Below are 14,909 nucleotides of genomic sequence, written 5' to 3'. Positions count from 1 at the left end.
TAAAACATATATTTGGTGAAATTTGATATTTTATGTACAGTATATAATATATATTTGGTGTACTTTCATATTTTACTTACAGTATATAATATATCTTTGGTGTACTTTGATATTTTATGTACAGCATATAATATATATTGGTGTATTTTCATATTTTATGTAGAGTATATAGTATATAATTGCTGAAATTTGATATTTTATGTACAGTATATAATATGTATTTTGTGTAATTTGATATTATATGTACAGTATATAATATATGTTTGGTGAAATTTGATATTTTACACACAGTATATAATATATATTTGGTGAAATTTGAGATTTTATGTACGGTATATGATATATATTTGGTGTAATTTCATATTTTACTTACAGTATATAATATATATTTGGTGTACTTTGCTATTTTATGTACAGTATATAATATATATTGGTGTAGTTTCATATTTTATGTAGAGTATATAATACATATTTGGTGAAATTTGGTATTTTATATACAGTATGTAATATATATTTGGTGTACTTTCATATTATATGTACAGTATAAAATATATAATTCTACTTTCATATTTTATGTACAGTAATTAATACATATTTGTTGAAATTTGATATTTTATATACAGTATATAATATATATTTGGTGAAATTTCATATTATATTTACAGTATATAATATATATTTGGTGAAATTTCTTATTTTATGTACAGTATATAATATATATTTGGTGAAATTTGAGATTTTATGTACAGTATGTGATATATATTTGGTGTACTTTCATATTTTACTTACAGTATATAATATATACTTGGTGTACTTTGATATTTTATGTACAGTATATAATATATATTGGTGTAGTTTCATATTTTATGTAGAGTATATAGTATATAATTGCTGAAATTTGATATTTTATATACAGTATATAATATGTATTTTGTGTAATCTGATATTATATGTAAAGTATATAATATATATTTGGTGAAATTTTATATTTTATATACAGTATATAACATATATTTGGTGTAATTTCATATTTTATGTACGGTTTATAGTATATATTTCGTGACATTTGATATTTTATGTACAGTATATAATATATATTTGTTGAAATTTGATATTTTATGTACAGTATATAATATATATTTGCTGAAATTTTATATTTTATGTACAGTGTATAATATATATTTGGTGTACTTTCATATTTTATGTACAGTATATAGTATATATTTGGTGACATTTCATATTTTATGAACAATAGGTAAGATATGTTTGTTGAAATTTGATATTTTATGGACAGTATATAATATATATTGGGTGAAGTTTGATATTATAGGTACAGTATATAATATATATTTGGTGAAATTTGATATTTTATGTACAGTATATAATATATATTTGGTGAAATTTGACATTTTATGTACGGTACATAATATATATTTGGTGTACTTTCATATTTTATGTACAGTATATAGTATATATCTGGTGAAATTTGATATTTTTTGCACAGTATATAGCAGATATTTGGTGAAATTTGATATTATACGTACAGTATATAATATACTTTGGGTTAAATTTGATATTTTATGTACAGTAGATAATATATATTTGTTGAAATTTGACATTTTATATACAGTATATAATATATATTTGGTGAAATTTTATATTTTACTTACAGTATATAATATATATTTGGTGTATTTTCATATTTTATGTACAGTATATAATATATATATGGTGACATTTGATATTTTATCAACAATATGTAAGATATGTTTGTTGAAATTTGATATTTTATGTACAGTATATAATATATATTTGGTGAAATTTGATATTATAGGTACAGTATATAATATATATTTGGTGAAATTTGATATTTTATGTACGGTATATAATATATATTTGGTGAAATTTGATATTTTATGTACAGTATATAATATATATTTGGTGAAATTTGACATTTTATGTACAGTATATATATATTTGGTGTACTTTAATATTTTATGTACAGTATATAGTATATATTTGGTGAAATTTGATATTTTTTGCACAGTATATAGCAGATATTTGGTGAAATTTGATATTATATGTACAGTATATAATATACTTTGGGTTAAATTTGATATTTTGTCTACATTATATAATATATATTTGGTGAAATTTGATATTTTATGTACAGTATATAATATATACTTGGTGAAATTTGATATTTTATATACAGTATTTAATATATATTTGGTGTACTTTCATATTTTATGTACAGTATAAAATATATACTTGATGTACTTTCATATTTTATGTACAGCAAATAATACATATTTGTTGTATTTTGATATTTTATATACAGTATATAATATATATTTGGCGAAATTTGATATTAATTGTACAGTATATAATATATATTTGGTGAAATTTGATATTTTATGTACAGTATGTAAAACATATTTGGTGAAATTTGATATTTTATGTACAGTATATAATATATATTTGGTGTACTTTCATATTTTATGTACAGTATAAAATATATACTTGATGTACTTTCAAGTTTTATGTGCAGTATATAATAAATATTTGGGGTTCCTTCATATTTTATGTACAGTATATAATATATATTTTGTGAAATTTGATATTTCATCTACTGTATATAAGATATCGTTGGTGAAATTTGATATTTTATGTACAGTATATGATATATAATTGGTGTACTTTCATATTTTACTTGCAGTATATAATACCTATTTGGTGTACTTTGATATTTTATGTACAGTGCATAATATATAGGTGTAGTTTCATATTTTATGTACAGTATATGGTATATAATTCCTGAAATTTGATATTATATGTACAGTATATGATATGTATTTGGTGTAATTTGATATTATATGTACAATATATAATATGTATTTGGTGAAATTTTATATTTTATGTACAGTATATAATATATATTTGGTGTACTTTCATATTTTATGTACAGTATATAGTATATATTAGGTGAAATTTGATTTTTTATGTACATTATATAACAGATATTTGGTGAAATGTGATATTATATGTACAGTATATTATGTTTTTGGTGAAATTTGATATTTTATGTACAGTATATAAGATATATTTGGTGAAATTTTATATTTTATAAACAGTATATATTGTATATTTTGTGTACTTTCATATTTTATGTACAGTGTATAGAATATATTTGGTGACATTTGATATTTTATGTACAGTATGTAATATAAATTTGTTGAAATTTGATATTTTATCTACAGTATGTAATATATATTTGGTGTACTTTCATATTTTAAGTACAGTATAAAATATATACTTGATGTAGTTTCATATTTTATGTACAGAAAATAATATATATTTGTTGAAATTTCTTATTTTATGTACAGTATATAATATATATTTGGTGAAATTTGATATTATAGGTACAGTATATAATATATATTTGGTGAAATTTGATATTTTTTGAACTGTATATAATATATATTTGGTGAAATTTCATACTTTATGTACAGTATAAAACATATATTTGGTGAAATTTGATATTTTATTTACAGTATATAATATATATTTGGTGTACTTTCATATTTTATGTGCAGTATAAAATATATACTTGATGTACTTTCATATTTTATGTAAGAAAATAATATATATTTGTTGAAATTTGATATTTTATGTACAGTATATAATTTATATTTGGTGCAATTTTATGTTTTATGTACTCTATATCATATATATTTGGTGTACTTACCAGTTTTATGTACAGTATATAATATATATTTGGTGAAATTTGATATTTTATGTACAGTATATTATATATATTTGGTGAAATTTGATATTTTATATACAGTAAGTAATATATATTTGGTGTACTTTCATATTTTATGTACAGTATAAAATACATACTTGATGTAGTTTCATATTTTATGTACAGTAAATAATACATATTTTTTGAAATTTAATATTTTATGTACAGTATATAGTATATATTTGGTGACATTTGATATTTTATGTACAGTATGTAATATAAATTTGTTGAAATTTGATATTTTATGTACAGTATATAATATATCTTTGGTGTACTTTCATATTTTATGCAGAGTATAAAATATATACTTGATTTACTTTCAAGTTTTATGGACAGAATACAATATATATTTGGTGTACTTTCATATTTTATATACAGTATATAATATATATTTTGTGAATTTGGATATTTCATGTACTGTATGTTAGACATAATTGGTGAAATTTGATATTTTCTGTACGGTTGATGATATATAACTTGTGTACTTTCATCTTTTACTTGCAGTATATAATACATATTTGGTGTACTTTGATATTTTATGTACAGTATATAATATATATTTGGTGAAATTTGATATTTTACATACGGTATATAATATATATTTGGTGAAATTTGAGATTTTATGTACAGTATATGATATATATTTGGTGTACTTTCATATTTTACTTACAGTATATAATATATCTTTGGTGTACTTTGATATTTTATGTACAGCATATAATATATATTGGTGTATTTTCATATTTTATGTAGAGTATATAGTATATAATTGCTGAAATTTGATATTTTATGTACAGTATATAATATGTATTTTGTGTAATTTGATATTATATGTACAGTATATAATATATGTTTGGTGAAATTTGATATTTTACACACAGTATATAATATATATTTGGTGAAATTTGAGATTTTATGTACGGTATATGATATATATTTGGTGTAATTTCATATTTTACTTACAGTATATAATATATATTTGGTGTACTTTGCTATTTTATGTACAGTATATAATATATATTGGTGTAGTTTCATATTTTATGTAGAGTATATAATACATATTTGGTGAAATTTGGTATTTTATATACAGTATGTAATATATATTTGGTGTACTTTCATATTATATGTACAGTATAAAATATATAATTCTACTTTCATATTTTATGTACAGTAATTAATACATATTTGTTGAAATTTGATATTTTATATACAGTATATAATATATATTTGGTGAAATTTCATATTATATTTACAGTATATAATATATATTTGGTGAAATTTCTTATTTTATGTACAGTATATAATATATATTTGGTGAAATTTGAGATTTTATGTACAGTATGTGATATATATTTGGTGTACTTTCATATTTTACTTACAGTATATAATATATACTTGGTGTACTTTGATATTTTATGTACAGTATATAATATATATTGGTGTAGTTTCATATTTTATGTAGAGTATATAGTATATAATTGCTGAAATTTGATATTTTATATACAGTATATAATATGTATTTTGTGTAATCTGATATTATATGTAAAGTATATAATATATATTTGGTGAAATTTTATATTTTATATACAGTATATAACATATATTTGGTGTAATTTCATATTTTATGTACGGTTTATAGTATATATTTCGTGACATTTGATATTTTATGTACAGTATATAATATATATTTGTTGAAATTTGATATTTTATGTACAGTATATAATATATATTTGCTGAAATTTTATATTTTATGTACAGTGTATAATATATATTTGGTGTACTTTCATATTTTATGTACAGTATATAGTATATATTTGGTGACATTTCATATTTTATGAACAATAGGTAAGATATGTTTGTTGAAATTTGATATTTTATGGACAGTATATAATATATATTGGGTGAAGTTTGATATTATAGGTACAGTATATAATATATATTTGGTGAAATTTGATATTTTATGTACAGTATATAATATATATTTGGTGAAATTTGATATTTTATGTACGGTACATAATATATATTTGGTGTACTTTCATATTTTATGTACAGTATATAGTATATATCTGGTGAAATTTGATATTTTTTGCACAGTATATAGCAGATATTTGGTGAAATTTGATATTATATGTACAGTATATAATATACTTTGGGTTAAATTTGATATTTTGTGTACAGTATATAATATATATTTGGTGAAATTTGATATTTTATGTACAGTATATAATATATATTTGGTGAAATTTGATATTTTATATACAGTATCTAATATATAATTGGTGTACTTTCATATTTTATGTACAGTATAAAATATATACTTGATGTACTTTCATATTTTATGTACAGCAAATAATACATATTTGTTGAAATTTGATATTTTATAGACAGTATATAATATATATTTGGCGAAATTTGATATTAATTGTACAGTATATAATATATATTTGGTGAAATTTGATATTTTATGTACAGTATATAAAATATATTTGGTGAAATTTGATATTTTATGTACAGTATATAATATATATTTGGTGTACTTTCATATTTTATGTACAGTATAAAATATATACCTGATGTACTTTCAAGTTTTATGTGCAGTATATAATAAATATTTGGGGTGCTTACTTATTTTATGTACAGTATATAATACATATTTTGTGAAATTTGATATTTCATCTACTGTATATAAGATATAGTTGGTGAAATTTGATATTTTATCTACAGTATATGATATATAATTGGTGTACTTTCATATTTTACTTGCAGTTTATAACACATATTTGGTGTACTTTCATATTTTATGTACAGTATATAGTATATATTTGTTGACATTTGATATTTTATGTACGGTATATAATATATATTTGTTGAAATTTGATATTTTATGTAAAGTATATAATATATATTTGGTGAAATTTTGTATTTTATGTACACTAGATACTATATATTTGGTGTACTTTCATATTTTATGTACAGTATATAGTATATATTTGGTGACATTTGATATTTTATGTACAATATATAAGATATGTTTGTTGAAATTTGATATTTTATGTACAGTATATAATATATATTTGGTGAAATTTGATATTTTATGTACAGTATATAATATATATTTGGTGAAATTTGATAATTTAGGTACAGTGTAAAAGATATATTTGGTGAAATTTGATATTTTATGTACAGTATATAATATATATTTGGTGAAATTTGATATTTCACCCACAGTATATAATATATATTTGATGAAATTTGAGATTTTATGTACGGTATATGATATATATTTGGTGTACTTTCATATTTTACTTATAGTATATAATATATATTTGGTGTACTTTGATATTTTATGCACAGTATATAATATATATTGGTGTAGTTTCATACTTTATGTAGAGTATATAGTATATAATTGCTGAAATTTGATATTTTATATACAGTATATAATATGTATTTTGTGTAATCTGATATTATATGTAAAGTATATAATATATATTTGGTGAAATTTTATATTTTATATAAAGTATATAACATATATTTGGTGTAATTTCATATTTTATGTACAGTATATAGTATATATTTGGTGACATTTGATATTTTATGTACAGTATATAATATATATTTGCTGAAATTTGATATTTTATTTACAGTAAATAATATATATTTGGTGAAATTTTATATTTTATGAACAGTGTATAATATATATTTGGCGTACTTTCATATTTTATGTACAGTATATAGTATATAGTTGGTGACATTAAATATTTTATGTACAGTAGATAATATATATTTGTTGAAATTTGACATTTTATATACAGTATATAATATATATTTGGTGAAATTTTATATTTTACTTACAGTATATAATATATATTTGGTGTATTTTCATATTTTATGTACAGTATATAATATATATATGGTGACATTTGATATTTTATCAACAATATGTAAGATATGTTTGTTGAAATTTGATATTTTATGTACAGTATATAATATATATTTGGTGAAATTTATTATAGGTACAGTATATAATATATATTTGGTGAAATTTGATATTTTATGTACGGTATATAATATATATTTCGTGAAATTTGATATTTTATGTACAGTATATAATATATATTTGGTGAAATTTGACATTTTATGTACAGTATATATATATTTGGTGTACTTTCATATTTTATGTACAGTATATAGTATATATTTGGTGAAATTTGATAATTTTTGCACAGTATATAGCAGATATTTGGTGAAATTTGATATTATATGTACAGTATATAATATACTTTGGGTTAAATTTGATATTTTGTCTACATTATATAATATATATTTGGTGAAATTTGATATTTTATGTACAGTATATAATATATACTTGGTGAAATTTGATATTTTATATACAGTATTTAATATATATTTGGTGTACTTTCATATTTTATGTACAGGATAAAATATATTCTTGATGTACTTTCATATTTTATGTGCAGCAAATAATACATATTTGTTGTATTTTGATATTTTATATACAGTATATAATATATATTTGGCGAAATTTGATATTAATTGTACAGTATATAATATATATTTGGTGAAATTTGATATTTTATGTGCAGTATATAAAATATATTTGGTGAAATTTGATATTTTATGTACAGTATATAATATATATTTGGTGTACTTTCATATTTTATGTACAGTATAAAATATATACTTGATGTACTTTCAAGTTTTATGTGCAGTATATAATAAATATTTGGGGTTCCTTCATATTTTATGTACAGTATATAATATATATTTTGTGAAATTTGATATTTCATCTACTGTATATAAGATATCGTTGGTGAAATTTGATATTTTATGTACAGTATATGATATATAATTGGTGTACTTTCATATTTTACTTGCAGTATATAATACCTATTTGGTGTACTTTGATATTTTATGTACAGTGCATAATATATAGGTGTAGTTTCATATTTTATGTACAGTATATGGTATATAATTCCTGAAATTTGATATTATATGTACAGTATATGATATGTATTTGGTGTAATTTGATATTATATGTACAATATATAATATGTATTTGGTGAAATTTTATATTTTATGTACAGTATATAATATATATTTGGTGTACTTTCATATTTTATGTACAGTATATAGTATATATTAGGTGAAATTTGATTTTTTATGTACATTATATAACAGATATTTGGTGAAATGTGATATTATATGTACAGTATATTATGTTTTTGGTGAAATTTGATATTTTTTGTACAGTATATAAGATATATTTGGTGAAATTTTATATTTTATAAACAGTATATATTGTATATTTTGTGTACTTTCATATTTTATGTACAGTGTAGAGAATATATTTGGTGACATTTGATATTTTATGTACAGTATGTAATATAAATTTGTTGAAATTTGATATTTTATGTACAGTATGTAATATATATTTGGTGTACTTTCATATTTTAAGTATAGTATAAAATATATACTTGATGTAGTTTCATATTTTATGTACAGAAAATAATATATATTTGTTGAAATTTCTTATTTTATGTACAGTATATAATATATATTTGGTGAAATTTGATATTATAGGTACAGTATATAATATATATTTGGTGAAATTTGATATTTTTTGAACTGTATATAATATATATTTGGTGAAATTTCATACTTTATGTACAGTATAAAACATATATTTGGTGAAATTTGATATTTTATGTACAGTATATAATATATATTTGGTGTACTTTCATATTTTATGTGCAGTATAAAATATATACTTGATGTACTTTCATATTTTATGTAAGAAAATAATACATATTTGTTGAAATTTGATATTTTATGTACAGTATATAATTTATATTTGGTGCAATTTTATGTTTTATGTACTCTATATCACATATATTTGGTGTACTTACCAGTTTTATGTACAGTATATAATATATATTTGGTGAAATTTGATATTTTATGTACAGTATATTATATATATTTGGTGAAATTTGATATTTTATATACAGTAAGTAATATATATTTGGTGTACTTTCATATTTTATGTACAGTATGAAATACATACTTGATGTAGTTTGATATTTTATGTACAGTAAATAATACATATTTTTTGAAATTTAATATTTTATGTACAGTATATAGTATATATTTGGTGACATTTGATATTTTATGTACAGTATGTAATATAAATTTGTTGAAATTTGATATTTTATGTACAGTATATAATATATCTTTGGTGTACTTTCATATTTTATGCAGAGTATAAAATATATACTTGATGTACTTTCAAGTTTTATGGACAGAATACAATATATATTTTGTGTACTTTCATATTTTATATACAGTATATAATATATATTTTGTGAATTTGGATATTTCATGTACTGTATGTTAGACATAATTGGTGAAATTTGATATTTTCTGTACGGTTGATGATATATAACTTGTGTACTTTCATCTTTTACTTGCAGTATATAATACATATTTGGTGTACTTTGATATTTTATGTACAGTATATAATATATATTTGGTGAAATTTGATATTTTACATACGGTATATAATATATATTTGGTGAAATTTGAGATTTTATGTACAGTATATGATATATATTTGGTGTACTTTCATATTTTACTTACAGTATATAATATATCTTTGGTGTACTTTGATATTTTATGTACAGCATATAATATATATTGGTGTATTTTCATATTTTATGTAGAGTATATAGTATATAATTGCTGAAATTTGATATTTTATGTACAGTATATAATATGTATTTTGTGTAATTTGATATTATATGTACAGTATATAATATATATTTGGTGAAATTTGATATTTTACACACAGTATATAATATATATTTGGTGAAATTTGAGATTTTATGTACGGTATATGATATATATTTGGTGTAATTTCATATTTTACTTACAGTATATAATATATATTTGGTGTACTTTGCTATTTTATGTACAGTATATAATATATATTGGTATAGTTTCATATTTTATGTAGAGTATATAATACATATTGGGTGAAATTTGGTATTTTATATACAGTATGTAATATATATTTGGTGTACTTTCATATTATATGTACAGTATAAAATATATAATTCTACTTTCATATTTTATGTACAGTAATTAATACATATTTGTTGAAATTTGATATTTTATATACAGTATATAATATATATTTGGTGAAATTTCATATTATATTTACAGTATATAATATATATTTGGTGAAATTTCTTATTTTATGTACAGTATATAATATATATTTGGTGAAATTTGAGATTTTATGTACAGTATGTGATATATATTTGGTGTACTTTCATATTTTACTTACAGTATATAATATATACTTGGTGTACTTTGATATTTTATGTACAGTATATAATATATATTGGTGTAGTTTCATATTTTATGTAGAGTATATAGTATATAATTGCTGAAATTTGATATTTTATATACAGTATATAATATGTATTTTGTGTAATCTGATATTATATGTAAAGTATATAATATATATTTGGTGAAATTTTATATTTTATATACAGTATATAACATATATTTGGTGTAATTTCATATTTTATGTACGGTTTATAGTATATATTTCGTGACATTTGATATTTTATGTACAGTATATAATATATATTTGTTGAAATTTGATATTTTATGTACAGTATATAATATATATTTGCTGAAATTTTATATTTTATGTACAGTGTATAATATATATTTGGTGTACTTTCATATTTTATGTACAGTATATAGTATATATTTGGTGACATTTCATATTTTATGAACAATAGGTAAGATATGTTTGTTGAAATTTGATATTTTATGGACAGTATATAATATATATTGGGTGAAGTTTGATATTATAGGTACAGTATATAATATATATTTGGTGAAATTTGATATTTTATGTACAGTATATAATATATATTTGGTGAAATTTGATATTTTATGTACGGTACATAATATATATTTGGTGTACTTTCATATTTTATGTACAGTATATAGTATATATCTGGTGAAATTTGATATTTTTTGCACAGTATATAGCAGATATTTGGTGAAATTTGATATTATATGTACAGTATATAATATGCTTTGGGTTAAATTTGATATTTTGTGTACAGTATATAATATATATTTGGTGAAATTTGATATTTTATGTACAGTATATAATATATATTTGGTGAAATTTGATATTTTATATACAGTATCTAATATATATTTGGTATACTTTCATATTTTATGTACAGTATAAAATATATACTTGATGTACTTTCATATTTTATGTACAGCAAATAATACATATTTGTTGAAATTTGATATTTTATATACAGTATATAATATATATTTGGCGAAATTTGATATTAATTGTACAGTATATAATATATATTTGGTGAAATTTGATATTTTATGTACAGTATATAAAATATATTTGGTGAAATTTGATATTTTATGTACAGTATATAATATATATTTGGTGTACTTTCATATTTTATGTACAGTATAAAATATATACCTGATGTACTTTCAAGTTTTATGTGCAGTATATAATAAATATTTGGGGTGCTTACTTATTTTATGTACAGTATATAATACATATTTTGTGAAATTTGATATTTCATCTACTGTATATAAGATATAGTTGGTGAAATTTGATATTTTATCTACAGTATATGATATATAATTGGTGTACTTTCATATTTTACTTGCAGTTTATAACACATATTTGGTGTACTTTCATATTTTATGTACAGTATATAGTATATATTTGTTGACATTTGATATTTTATGTACGGTATATAATATATATTTGTTGAAATTTGATATTTTATGTAAAGTATATAATATATATTTGGTGAAATTTTATATTTTATGTACACTAGATACTATATATTTGGTGTACTTTCATATTTTGTGTACAGTACATAGTATATATTTGGTGACATTTGATATTTTATGTACAATATATAAGATATGTTTGTTGAAATTTGATATTTTATGTACAGTATATAATATATATTTGGTGAAATTTGATATTTTATGTACAGTATATAATATATATTTGGTGAAATTTGATAATTTAGGTACAGTATAAAAGATATATTTGGTGAAATTTGATATTTTATGTACAGTATATAATATATATTTGGTGAAATTTGATATTTCACACACAGTATATAATATATATTTGATGAAATTTGAGATTTTATGTACGGTATATGATATATATTTGGTGTACTTTCATATTTTACTTATAGTATATAATATATATTTGGTGTACTTTGATATTTTATGCACAGTATATAATATATATTGGTGTAGTTTCATACTTTATGTAGAGTATATAGTATATAATTGCTGAAATTTGATATTTTATATACAGTATATAATATGTATTTTGTGTAATCTGATATTATATGTAAAGTATATAATATATATTTGGTGAAATTTTATATTTTATATACAGTATATAACATATATTTGGTGTAATTTCATATTTTATGTACGGTTTATAGTATATATTTCGTGACATTTGATATTTTATGTACAGTATATAATATATATTTGTTGAAATTTGATATTTTATGTACAGTATATAATATATATTTGCTGAAATTTTATATTTTATGTACAGTGTATAATATATATTTGGTGTACTTTCGTATTTTATGTACAGTATATAGTATATATTTGGTGACATTTCATATTTTATGAACAATAGGTAAGATATGTTTGTTGAAATTTGATATTTTATGGACAGTATATAATATATATTGGGTGAAGTTTGATATTATAGGTACAGTATATAATATATATTTGGTGAAATTTGATATTTTATGTACAGTATATAATATATATTTGGTGAAATTTGATATTTTATGTACGGTACATAATATATATTTGGTGTACTTTCATATTTTATGTACAGTATATAGTATATATCTGGTGAAATTTGATATTTTTTGCACAGTATATAGCAGATATTTGGTGAAATTTGATATTATATGTACAGTATATAATATGCTTTGGGTTAAATTTGATATTTTGTGTACAGTATATAATATATATTTGGTGAAATTTGATATTTTATGTACAGTATATAATATATATTTGGTGAAATTTGATATTTTATATACAGTATCTAATATATATTTGGTATACTTTCATATTTTATGTACAGTATAAAATATATACTTGATGTACTTTCATATTTTATGTACAGCAAATAATACATATTTGTTGAAATTTGATATTTTATATACAGTATATAATATATATTTGGCGAAATTTGATATTAATTGTACAGTATATAATATATATTTGGTGAAATTTGATATTTTATGTACAGTATATAAAATATATTTGGTGAAATTTGATATTTTATGTACAGTATATAATATATATTTGGTGTACTTTCATATTTTATGTACAGTATAAAATATATACCTGATGTACTTTCAAGTTTTATGTGCAGTATATAATAAATATTTGGGGTGCTTACTTATTTTATGTACAGTATATAATACATATTTTGTGAAATTTGATATTTCATCTACTGTATATAAGATATAGTTGGTGAAATTTGATATTTTATCTACAGTATATGATATATAATTGGTGTACTTTCATATTTTACTTGCAGTTTATAACACATATTTGGTGTACTTTCATATTTTATGTACAGTATATAGTATATATTTGTTGACATTTGATATTTTATGTACGGTATATAATATATATTTGTTGAAATTTGATATTTTATGTAAAGTATATAATATATATTTGGTGAAATTTTATATTTTATGTACACTAGATACTATATATTTGGTGTACTTTCATATTTTGTGTACAGTACATAGTATATATTTGGTGACATTTGATATTTTATGTACAATATATAAGATATGTTTGTTGAAATTTGATATTTTATGTACAGTATATAATATATATTTGGTGAAATTTGATATTTTATGTACAGTATATAATATATATTTGGTGAAATTTGATAATTTAGGTACAGTATAAAAGATATATTTGGTGAAATTTGATATTTTATGTACAG

Source organism: Gorilla gorilla, chromosome 3 (assembly GCF_029281585.2).
Source record: "Gorilla gorilla gorilla isolate KB3781 chromosome 3, NHGRI_mGorGor1-v2.1_pri, whole genome shotgun sequence".
Lineage (NCBI taxonomy): Eukaryota > Metazoa > Chordata > Mammalia > Primates > Hominidae > Gorilla > Gorilla gorilla.
Note: the sequence above shows the minus strand (reverse complement) of the source record.